The sequence below is a fragment of the Eurosta solidaginis genome, chromosome 3, assembly GCF_040869045.1.
Source record: "Eurosta solidaginis isolate ZX-2024a chromosome 3, ASM4086904v1, whole genome shotgun sequence".
In the NCBI taxonomy this organism is placed as follows: domain Eukaryota; kingdom Metazoa; phylum Arthropoda; class Insecta; order Diptera; family Tephritidae; genus Eurosta; species Eurosta solidaginis.
The window spans coordinates 7,741,926-7,754,635 of NC_090321.1; the positions used below are offsets into that span (position 1 = coordinate 7,741,926).

Sequence of the window (12,710 nt, forward strand, 5' to 3'; positions counted from 1 at the left end):
GGTGTTAATGATTATTTTAAAAGGGAGTAATCCTTAGTTCCATAGGTGGACGCCGTTTCGAGATATCGCCATAACGGTGGGCCAGGGGTGACTCTAGAATTCGTTTGTGCAATATGGGTATCAAACGAAATGAGTTAATGAGTATTTTAAAAGGGAATGGTGGTTGTTGTATAGGTGGTCGCATTTTCGAAATATCGCCATAAAGGTGGACCAGGGGGGACTCTAGAATTTGTTTGTACAATATGGGTATCAAAAGAAAGGTGTTAATGAGTATTTTAAAAGGGAGTAATCCTTAGTTCCATAGGTGGACGCCGTTTCGAGATATCGCCATAAAGGTGGGCCAGGGGTGACTCTAGAATTCGCTTGTGCAATATGGGTATCAAACGAAATGAGTTAATGAGTATTTTAAAAGGGAATGGTGGTTGTTGTATAGGTGGTCGCATTTTCGAAATATCGCCATAAAGGTGGACCAGGGGTGACTCTAGAATTTGTTTGTACAATATGGGTATCAAAAGAAAGATGTTAATGAGTATTTTAAAAGGGAGTAATCCTTAGTTCCATAGGTGGACGCCGTTTCGAGATATCGCCATAAAGGTGGACCAGGGGGGACTCTAGAATTTGTTTGTACAATATGGGTATCAAAAGAAAGGTGTTAATGAGTATTTTAAAAGGGAGTAATCCTTAGTTCCATAGGTGGACGCCGTTTCGAGATATCGCCATAAAGGTGGACCAGGTATGACTCTAGAATTTGTTTGTACAATATGGGTATCAAAAGAAAGGTGTTAATGAGTATTTTAAAAGGGAGTAATCCTTAGTTCCATAGGTGGACGCCGTTTCGAGATATCGCCATAAAGGTGGGCCAGGGGTGACTCTAGAATTCGTTTGTGCAATATGGGTATCAAACGAAATGAGTTAATGTGTATTTTAAAAAGGAATGGTGGTTGTTGTATAGGTGGTCGCATTTTCGAAATATCGCCATAAAGGTGGACCAGGGGTGACTCTAGAATTTGTTTGTACAATACGGGTATCAAAAGAAAGGTGTTAATGAATATTTTAAAAGGGAGTAATCCTTAGTTCCATAGGTGGACGCCGTTTTGAGATATCGCCATTAAGGTGGGCCAGGGGTGACTCTAGAATTCGTTTGTGCAATATGGGTATCAAACGAAATGAGTTAATGAGTATTTTAAAAGGGAATGGTGGTTGTTGTATAGGTGGTCGCATTTTCGAAATATAGCCATAAAGGTGGACCAGGGGTGACTCTAGAATTTGTTTGTACAATATGGGTATCAAAAGAAAGGTGTTAATGAGTATTTTAAAAGGGAGTAATCCTTAGTTCCATAGGTGGACGCCGTTTCGAGATATCGCCATAAAGGTGGACCAGGTGTGACTCTAGAATTTGTTTGTACAATATGGGTATCAAAAGAAAGGTGTTAATGATTATTTTAAAAGGGAGTAATCCTTAGTTCCATAGGTGGACGCCGTTTCGAGATATCGCCATAACGGTGGGCCAGGGGTGACTCTAGAATTCGTTTGTGCAATATGGGTATCAAACGAAATGAGTTAATGAGTATTTTAAAAGGGAATGGTGGTTGTTGTATAGGTGGTCGCATTTTCGAAATATCGCCATAAATGTGGACCAGGGGGGACTCTAGAATTTGTTTGTACAATATGGGTATCAAAAGAAAGGTGTTAATGAGTATTTTAAAAGGGAGTAATCCTTAGTTCCATAGGTGGACGCCGTTTCGAGATATCGCCATAAAGGTGGACCAGGGGGGACTCTAGAATTTGTTTGTACAATATGGGTATCAAAAGAAAGGTGTTAATGAGTATTTTAAAAGGGAGTAATCCTTAGTTCCATAGGTGGACGCCGTTTCGAGATATCGCCATAACGGTGGGCCAGGGGTGACTCTAGAATTCGTTTGTGCAATATGGGTATCAAACGAAATGAGTTAATGAGTATTTTAAAAGGGAATGGTGGTTGTTGTATAGGTGGTCGCATTTTCGAAATATCGCCATAAAGGTGGACCAGGGGGGACTCTAGAATTTGTTCGTACAATATGGGTATCAAAAGAAAGGTGTTAATGAGTATTTTAAAAGGGAGTAATCCTTAGTTCCATAGGTGGACGCCGTTTCGAGATATCGCCATAAAGGTGGGCCAGGGGTGACTCTAGAATTCGCTTGTGCAATATGGGTATCAAACGAAATGAGTTAATGAGTATTTTAAAAGGGAATGGTGGTTGTTGTATAGGTGGTCGCATTTTCGAAATATCGCCATAAAGGTGGACCAGGGGTGACTCTAGAATTTGTTTGTACAATATGGGTATCAAAAGAAAGGTGTTAATGAGTATTTTAAAAGGGAGTAATCCTTAGTTCCATAGGTGGACGCCGTTTCGAGATATCGCCATAAAGGTGGACCAGGGGTGACTCTAGAATTCGTTTGTGCAATATGGGTATCAAACGAAATGAGTTAATGAGTATTTTAAAAAGGAATGGTGGTTGTTGTATAGGTGGTCGCATTTTCGAAATATCGCCATAAAGGTGGACCAGGGGGGACTCTAGAATTTGTTTGTACAATATGGGTATCAAAAGAAAGGTGTTAATGAGTATTTTAAAAGGGAGTAATCCTTAGTTCCATAGGTGGACGCCGTTTCGAGATATCGCCATAAAGGTGGACCAGGTGTGACTCTAGAATTTGTTTGTACAATATGGGTATCAAAAGAAAGATGTTAATGAGTATTTTAAAAGGGAGTAATCCTTAGTTCCATAGGTGGACGCCGTTTCGAGATATCGCCATAAAGGTGGACCAGGTGTGACTCTAGAATTTGTTTGTACAATATGGGTATCAAAAGAAAGGTGTTAATGATTATTTTAAAAGGGAGTAATCCTTAGTTCCATAGGTGGACGCCGTTTCGAGATATCGCCATAAAGGTGGACCAGGTGTGACTCTAGAATTTGTTTGTACAATATGGGTATCAAAAGAAAGGTGTTAATGATTATTTTAAAAGGGAGTAATCCTTAGTTCCATAGGTGGACGCCGTTTCGAGATATCGCCATAACGGTGGGCCAGGGGTGACTCTAGAATTCGTTTGTGCAATATGGGTATCAAACGAAATGAGTTAATGAGTATTTTAAAAGGGAATGGTGGTTGTTGTATAGGTGGTCGCATTTTCGAAATATCGCCATAAAGGTGGACCAGGGGGGACTCTAGAATTTGTTTGTACAATATGGGTATCAAAAGAAAGGTGTTAATGATTATTTTAAAAGGGAGTAATCCTTAGTTCCATAGGTGGACGCCGTTTCGAGATATCGCCATAAAGGTGGACCAGGTGTGACTCTAGAATTTGTTTGTACAATATGGGTATCAAAAGAAAGGTGTTAATGATTATTTTAAAAGGGAGTAATCCTTAGTTCCATAGGTGGACGCCGTTTCGAGATATCGCCATAACGGTGGGCCAGGGGTGACTCTAGAATTCGTTTGTGCAATATGGGTATCAAACGAAATGAGTTAATGAGTATTTTAAAAGGGAATGGTGGTTGTTGTATAGGTGGTCGCATTTTCGAAATATCGCCATAAAGGTGGACCAGGGGGGACTCTAGAATTTGTTCGTACAATATGGGTATCAAAAGAAAGGTGTTAATGATTATTTTAAAAGGGAGTAATCCTTAGTTCCATAGGTGGACGCCGTTTCGAGATATCGCCATAAAGGTGGACCAGGTGTGACTCTAGAATTTGTTTGTACAATATGGGTATCAAACGAAAGGAGTTAATGAGTATTTTAAAAGGGAGTAATCCTTAGTTCCATAGGTGGACGCCGTTTCGAGATATCGCCATAAAGGTGGACCAGGTGTGACTCTAGAATTTGTTTGTACAATATGGGTATCAAAAGAAAGGTGTTAATGATTACTTTAAAAGGGAGTAATCCTTAGTTCCATAGGTGGACGCCGTTTCGAGATATCGCCATAACGGTGGGCCAGGGGTGACTCTAGAATTCGTTTGTGCAATATGGGTATCAAACGAAATGAGTTAATGAGTATTTTAAAAGGGAATGGTGGTTGTTGTATAGGTGGTCGCATTTTCGAAATATCGCCATAAAGGTGTTAATGAGTATTTTAAAAGGGAGTAATCCTTAGTTCCATAGGTGGACGCCGTTTCGAGATATCGCCATAAAGGTGGACCAGGTGTGACTCTAGAATTTGTTTGTACAATATGGGTATCAAAAGAAAGATGTTAATGAGTATTTTAAAAGGGAGTAATCCTTAGTTCCATAGGTGGACGCCGTTTCGAGATATCGCCATAAAGGTGGACCAGGTGTGACTCTAGAATTTGTTTGTACAATATGGGTATCAAACGAAAGGAGTTAATGAGTATTTTAAAAGGGAGTAATCCTTAGTTCCATAGGTGGACGCCGTTTCGAGATATCGCCATAAAGGTGGACCAGGGGGGACTCTAGAATTTGTTTGTACAATATGGGTATCAAAAGAAAGGTGTTAATGAGTATTTTAAAAGGGAGTAATCCTTAGTTCCATAGGTGGACGCCGTTTCGAGATATCGCCATAAAGGTGGACCAGGTGTGACTCTAGAATTTGTTTGTACAATATGGGTATCAAAAGAAAGGTGTTAATGATTATTTTAAAAGGGAGTAATCCTTAGTTCCATAGGTGGACGCCGTTTCGAGATATCGCCATAACGGTGGGCCAGGGGTGACTCTAGAATTCGTTTGTGCAATATGGGTATCAAACGAAATGAGTTAATGAGTATTTTAAAAGGGAATGGTGGTTGTTGTATAGGTGGTCGCATTTTCGAAATATCGCCATAAAGGTGGACCAGGGGGGACTCTAGAATTTGTTCGTACAATATGGGTATCAAAAGAAAGGTGTTAATGAGTATTTTAAAAGGGAGTAATCCTTAGTTCCATAGGTGGACGCCGTTTCGAGATATCGCCATAAAGGTGGACCAGGTGTGACTCTAGAATTTGTTTGTACAATATGGGTATCAAAAGAAAGATGTTAATGAGTATTTTAAAAGGGAGTAATCCTTAGTTCCATAGGTGGACGCCGTTTCGAGATATCGCCATAAAGGTGGACCAGGTGTGACTCTAGAATTTGTTTGTACAATATGGGTATCAAAAGAAAGGTGTTAATGATTATTTTAAAAGGGAGTAATCCTTAGTTCCATAGGTGGACGCCGTTTCGAGATATCGCCATAACGGTGGGCCAGGGGTGACTCTAGAATTCGTTTGTGCAATATGGGTATCAAACGAAATGAGTTAATGAGTATTTTAAAAGGGAATGGTGGTTGTTGTATAGGTGGTCGCATTTTCGAAATATCGCCATAAAGGTGGACCAGGGGGGACTCTAGAATTTGTTCGTACAATATGGGTATCAAAAGAAAGGTGTTAATGAGTATTTTAAAAGGGAGTAATCCTTAGTTCCATAGGTGGACGCCGTTTCGAGATATCGCCATAAAGGTGGACCAGGTGTGACTCTAGAATTTGTTTGTACAATATGGGTATCAAACGAAAGGAGTTAATGAGTATTTTAAAAGGGAGTAATCCTTAGTTCCATAGGTGGACGCCGTTTCGAGATATCGCCATAAAGGTGGACCAGGGGGGACTTTAGAATTTGTTTGTACAATATGGGTATCAAACGAAAGGAGTTAATGAGTATTTTAAAAGGGAGTAATCCTTAGTTCCATAGGTGGACGCCGTTTCGAGATATCGCCATAAAGGTGGACCAGGTGTGACTCTAGAATTTGTTTGTACAATATGGGTATCAAAAGAAAGGTGTTAATGATTATTTTAAAAGGGAGTAATCCTTAGTTCCATAGGTGGACGCCGTTTCGAGATATCGCCATAACGGTGGGCCAGGGGTGACTCTAGAATTCGTTTGTGCAATATGGGTATCAAACGAAATGAGTTAATGAGTATTTTAAAAGGGAATGGTGGTTGTTGTATAGGTGGTCGCATTTTCGAAATATCGCCATAAAGGTGGACCAGGGGGGACTCTAGAATTTGTTCGTACAATATGGGTATCAAAAGAAAGGTGTTAATGAGTATTTTAAAAGGGAGTAATCCTTAGTTCCATAGGTGGACGCCGTTTCGAGATATCGCCATAAAGGTGGACCAGGTGTGACTCTAGAATTTGTTTGTACAATATGGGTATCAAAAGAAAGATGTTAATGAGTATTTTAAAAGGGAGTAATCCTTAGTTCCATAGGTGGACGCCGTTTCGAGATATCGCCATAAAGGTGGACCAGGTGTGACTCTAGAATTTGTTTGTACAATATGGGTATCAAACGAAAGGAGTTAATGAGTATTTTAAAAGGGAGTAATCCTTAGTTCCATAGGTGGACGCCGTTTCGAGATATCGCCATAAAGGTGGACCAGGGGGGACTCTAGAATTTGTTTGTACAATATGGGTATCAAAAGAAAGGTGTTAATGAGTATTTTAAAAGGGAGTAATCCTTAGTTCCATAGGTGGACGCCGTTTCGAGATATCGCCATAAAGGTGGACCAGGTGTGACTCTAGAATTTGTTTGTACAATATGGGTATCAAAAGAAAGGTGTTAATGATTATTTTAAAAGGGAGTAATCCTTAGTTCCATAGGTGGACGCCGTTTCGAGATATCGCCATAACGGTGGGCCAGGGGTGACTCTAGAATTCGTTTGTGCAATATGGGTATCAAACGAAATGAGTTAATGAGTATTTTAAAAGGGAATGGTGGTTGTTGTATAGGTGGTCGCATTTTCGACATATCGCCATAAAGGTGGACCAGGGGGGACTCTAGAATTTGTTCGTACAATATGGGTATCAAAAGAAAGGTGTTAATGAGTATTTTAAAAGGGAGTAATCCTTAGTTCCATAGGTGGACGCCGTTTCGAGATATCGCCATAAAGGTGGGCCAGGGGTGACTCTAGAATTCGCTTGTGCAATATGGGTATCAAACGAAATGAGTTAATGAGTATTTTAAAAGGGAATGGTGGTTGTTGTATAGGTGGTCGCATTTTCGAAATATCGCCATAAAGGTGGACCAGGGGTGACTCTAGAATTTGTTTGTACAATATGGGTATCAAAAGAAAGGTGTTAATGAGTATTTTAAAAGGGAGTAATCCTTAGTTCCATAGGTGGACGCCGTTTCGAGATATCGCCATAAAGGTGGGCCAGGGGTGACTCTAGAATTCGTTTGTGCAATATGGGTATCAAACGAAATGAGTTAATGAGTATTTTAAAAAGGAGTGGTGGTTGTTGTATAGGTGGTCGCATTTTCGAAATATCGCCATAAAGGTGGACCAGGGGGGACTCTAGAATTTGTTTGTACAATATGGGTATCAAAAGAAAGGTGTTAATGAGTATTTTAAAAGGGAGTAATCCTTAGTTCCATAGGTGGACGCCGTTTCGAGATATCGCCATAAAGGTGGACCAGGTGTGACTCTAGAATTTGTTTGTACAATATGGGTATCAAACGAAAGGAGTTAATGAGTATTTTAAAAGGGAGTGGTCCTTAGTTCTATAGGTGGACGCCTTTTCGAGATATCGCCATAAAGGTGGACCAGGGGTGACTATAGAATGAGTTTGTACGATATGGGTATCAAATTAAAGGTATTAATGAGAGTTTTAAAAGGGAGTGGTGGTAGTTGTATATGTGAAGGCGTTTTCCAGATATCGACCAAAATGTGGACCAGGGTGACCCAGAACCTCATCTGTTGGATACCACTAATTTATTTATATATGTAATACCACGAACAGTATTCCTTCCAAGATTCCAAGGGCTTTTGATTTCGCCCTGCAAAACTTTTTCATTTTCTTCTACTTAATATGGTAGGTGTCACACCCATTTTACCAAGTTTTTTTCTAAAGTTATATTTTGCGTCAATAGACCAATACAATTACCATGTTTCATCCCTTTTTTCGTATTTGGTATATAATTATGGCATTTTTTTCATTTTTCGTAACTTTCGATATCGAAAAAGTGGGCGTGGTCATAGTCGGATTTCGGCCATTTTTTACACCAATACAAAGTGAGTTCAAGATATATCGATTTTTGCTCAAGTTATTGTGTTAACGGCCATGCGGAAGGACAGACGGACGACTGTGTATAAAAACTGGGCGTGGCATCAACCGATTTCGCCCATTTTCACAGAAAAGAGTTAACGTCACAAAGTCTATGCCCCTACCAAATTTCAAAAGGATTGGTTAATTTTTGTTCGACTTATGGCGTTAAAAGTATCCTAGACAAATTAAATGAAAAAGGGCGGAGCCACGCCCATTTTCAAATTTTCTTTTATTTTTGTATTTTGTTGCACTATATCATTACTGGAGTTGAATGTTGACATAATTTACTTATATACTGTAAAGATATTAAATTTTTTGTTAAAATTTTACTTTAAAAATTTTTTTTTTTAAAAGTGGGTGTGGTCCTTCTCCGATTATGCTAATTTTTATTAAGCGTACATATAGTAATAGGAGTAACGTTCCTACCAAATTTGATCATGATATCTTCAACAACTGCCAAATTACAGCTTGCAAAAGTTTTAAATTACCTTCTTTTAAAAGTGGGCGGTGCCACGCCCATTGTCCAAAATTTTACTAATTTTCTATTCTGCGTCATAAGTTCAACTCATCTACCAAGTTTAATCGCTTTATCTCTCTTTTGTAATGAATTATCGCAATTTTTCGGTTTTTCGAAATTTTCGATATCGAAAAAGTGGGCGTGGTTATACTCCGATATCGTTCATTTTAAATAGCGATCTGAGATGGGTGCTCAGGAATCTACATACCAAATTTCATCAAGATACCTCAAAATATACTCAAGTTATCGTGTTAACGGACGGACGGACGGACGGACATGGCTCAATCAAATTTTTTTTCGATCCTGATTATTTTGATATATGGAAGTCTATATCTATCTCGATTCCTTTATATATGTACAACCAACCGTTATCCAATCAAACTTAATATACTCTGTGAGCTCTGCTCAACTGGGTATAAAAAACGTTTGTACGTTAGTTCGCTGTGAACCAAACGTTCAAACATGCGTTCCGCAAAAGCAAATTGTTAACAAAAAAAATGGCAAGAGAGACCAACTGCGTATGATTACCTTCCTACGAATGAATGTATTTATACTTAGCGTGCTTGATTAGATAACGGTTGGTTGTACAGGTATAAAGGAATCGAGATAGATGTAGATTTCCATATATCAAAATCATCAGTTTCAGAAAAAAATTTGATTGAGCCATGTCCGTCCGTCCGTCCGTATGCCCGTTAACATGATAACTTGAGTAAATTTTGAGGTTTCTTGATGAAATTTGGTATGTAGGTTCCTGGGCACTCATCTCAGATCGCTATTTAAAACTAACGATATCGGAATATAACCACGCACGCTTTTTCGATATCGAAAATTTCGATAAATTACCAAAGACGGCTAAAGCGATGAAACTCGGTAGATGGCTTGACCTTATGACGCAAAAAAGAAAATTAGTAAAAGTTTGCATAAGTCACCCTGGTCCACATTTTGGTCGATATCTCAAAAACGCCTTCACATATATAACTAAGGACCACTCCCTTTTAAAACCCTCATTAATACCTTTAATTTGATACCCATATCGTACAAACACATTCTAGAGTCACCCTTGGTCCACCTTTATGGCGATATCTCGAAAAGGGAGTGGATAGAACTACCACCACTCCCTTTTAAAACCCTCATTAATACATTAAATTTGATACCCATATCGTAAACGCGCATTCTAGAGTCACCCCCTGGTCCACCTTTATGGCGAACTTCAAATATTTAAATAATAAAACATATGATATCCACAAAAGTGATCTGTGTTGTTAAAGGAAAACCTACATGTATGTAATATTTGTTTCAAATATGAGCCAAATCAGACAGACAAGTACGAGTCGTTTGAATATCTCAATTCTGGCGGCACCTAGCGTGATTTTTTTTACTAAAGCAGTTTCTATTTCTGTATGTCATATATGTTTTCCAATCCTTATACTAAAAAATTGCTGTTTAGTACATTTGTAAGGTCCAAATTGGAATATGCTTCTATAATCTGGAATCCGTTTTATGATGTGCATTCCAATAGACTTGAACGTATACAAAAAAAGTTTCTAAAATTTGCATTATCCAGTATTAGGTTTAATATGCCTATTCCATCTTATGTTCTGCGATGCAGACTGATCCGTCTGCATACTCTTGCCAGTAGGCGATTGATATCTGGCTTAGTTTTTATTCGTGATGTTCTCAATGGGACTATTGATTGTCCGTTTTTATTGCGTTGTATTAAACTCAATGTTCCAGCCAGAAACTTACGACATCATGATTTATTTGCTATTGACCTCTGCAAAACCAGGTATGCTCAAATTGGACCAATTATCAGACTGCTATTGGAATTTAATTTGTTATGTAGAGAAATAAATTTAACAATTTTTGTTGTTATATCGGCCTACTGATTTTAAGATCGCGGGTTCGAATCGAGCTCAAGGCCTAACAATAATTTTTATCATTATTATTGTTATGATAAATTTTTTCTTAATTGAAAAAATTTTTAAATTAGAATAGAAGAAAGAAAAAATTTAGACAACTGCCAAAGCTCGTTGTATAGATCCATTTCATCGGCAACGTTTAGTCGCCGCTGCTATAACCATTCAGCCATCACAGCGGTTTTTTGTTTGTCTTCATTAATCCTACTTCTATTCTGGTTCGTGCCAATTGATATTCACAACACTGCGACATCTGTTGCAGAATGGCTGTGAAAATTGGACTTGTTTGTTGGCAATGCTGCCATAGTGTCATATTTTATTGACACTTTTTTCCTCGTGCTCTGGGATGTATTAACAATTTTTGTTGTTATATCGGCCTACTGTCAATAAAATATGACACTATGGCAGCATTGCCAACAAACAAGTCCAATTTTCACAGCCATTCTGCAACAGTGTCGCAGTGTTGTGAATATCAATTGGCACGAACCAGAATAGAAGTAGGATTAATGAAGACAAACAAAAAACCGCTGTGATGGCTGAATGGTTATAGCAGCGGCGACTAAACGTTGCCGATGAAATGGATCTATACAACGAGCTTTGGCAGTTGTCTAAATTTTTTCTTTCTTCTATTCTAATTTAAAAATTAGTTCACTTAAGAAAAAATTTATCATAACAATAATAATGATAAAAAATTATTGTTAGGCCTTGAGCTCGATTCGAACCCGCGAAATAAATTTAGATATATTTGTAAATCGCAATGAATTTAAAGAAAAACTTTATATGTACTATTTTCAATATAATTAATAATCTATGTACGTTTTAGTCTGTAAGGTTTCTAAACCATAGACTTAATAAATAAATCTAAATCTAAATCTAAATCTAAATATAAGCCAAATCGGATGCCAAATACGATTTTTTTTAATATCTCGACCCGTGTGCCACCTGGTGGCGATTTTTTCATATGTAGCTTTCTATTCATGTATGTAATATGTGTTCCACAATATGAGCCAAATGGGACCACAAATAAGATTTTGTGAAATATTTCGATCCATGCGCCACCTATCGGAGTTTTTTCTTATTATTGCATTGTCATCGGATTCTGAAATATATTCCAAGTTTCAAGCTTGTAAGTTATCGGGAAGTTACTTAAATTTTAATTACAACATTCTGTTCGGCCTTCCACTTATCACATATAAATTTTGGTCCTTTTTGGATACTGTAAGCGATGTTACACAGGGGCAAAATGGTTCAATAAAGTCTCAAAAAACAAAATTGAAATTGTTAGTTTTGGATACCCAACATACATATATAATTATATGTGACCCGGCCTATGAAAAGGTGGCTTATGACTCAAAAAAGAAATTGCGAGAAACAGTTGTTAAAGATAAACAATGCATTTCTTCAGTTTCTTAGTAATTTTTCTTTTGCATTAGGAACAGTCATTCACAAAAGGCAAAGCACAAACCAGTTTCTGACCTATATTTTGGCTCCATTGCCAGCCATCGACAAAATTTGCTATCAAGAAAATCTGAGGATGCCTCACCAGCCACCAAAGTGGCATCGAAGGAACCAAGGGCTTCATCTTCTTTCATTTGTGCTCTTCCTTCTCTACATTTTTAGTACACTTCTAAGCAAGTTAGGACTTTCCAGTTTTCACCACGTGAAAGAGCGTCTCAAAAACTATCAAAACCATAAAAAGAGTGGAAAAATTTTTTTGGAGTCATAAGCCACCTTTTCATAGGCGTCCACATATAGAACTAAGGCCCACTCCCTTTTAAAATACTCACTAACACGTTTCATTTGATGCCCATATCGTACAAACACATTCTAGAGTCACCCCTGGTCCACCCTTATGGCGAGATCTCGAAAAGGCGTTCACCTATAGAACTAAAGCCCATTCCCTCTTAAAATACTCACTATCACCTTTCATTTGATGCCCATATCGTACAAACACATTCTAAAGTCACCCCTGGTCCACCTTTATGGCGATATCTCGAAAAGGCGTTCACCTATAGAACTAAGGCCCATCCCCTTTTAAAATACTCATTATCACCTTTCATTTGATACCGATATCGTACAAGCACATTCTAATGTCACCTCTGGCCCACCTTTATGGCGATAACTCGAAAAGGCGTCCACCTATATAACTAAGGATCACTCCCTTTTAAAATACTCATTACCGCCTTTCATTTGATACCCATATCGCTCAAACACATTCTAGAGTC

The 12,710-nt window shown here is 38.2% G+C and overlaps 1 protein-coding gene across 8 annotated transcripts in view; it reads right to left on the reverse strand.

Annotated features, from left to right (window-relative positions):
• The window catches only part of LOC137243197 (micronuclear linker histone polyprotein), a 553,070-nt gene that overhangs the window by 149,903 nt on the left and 390,457 nt on the right, over positions 1-12,710 (reverse strand). The gene's annotated exons all lie outside the window — the stretch shown is intronic.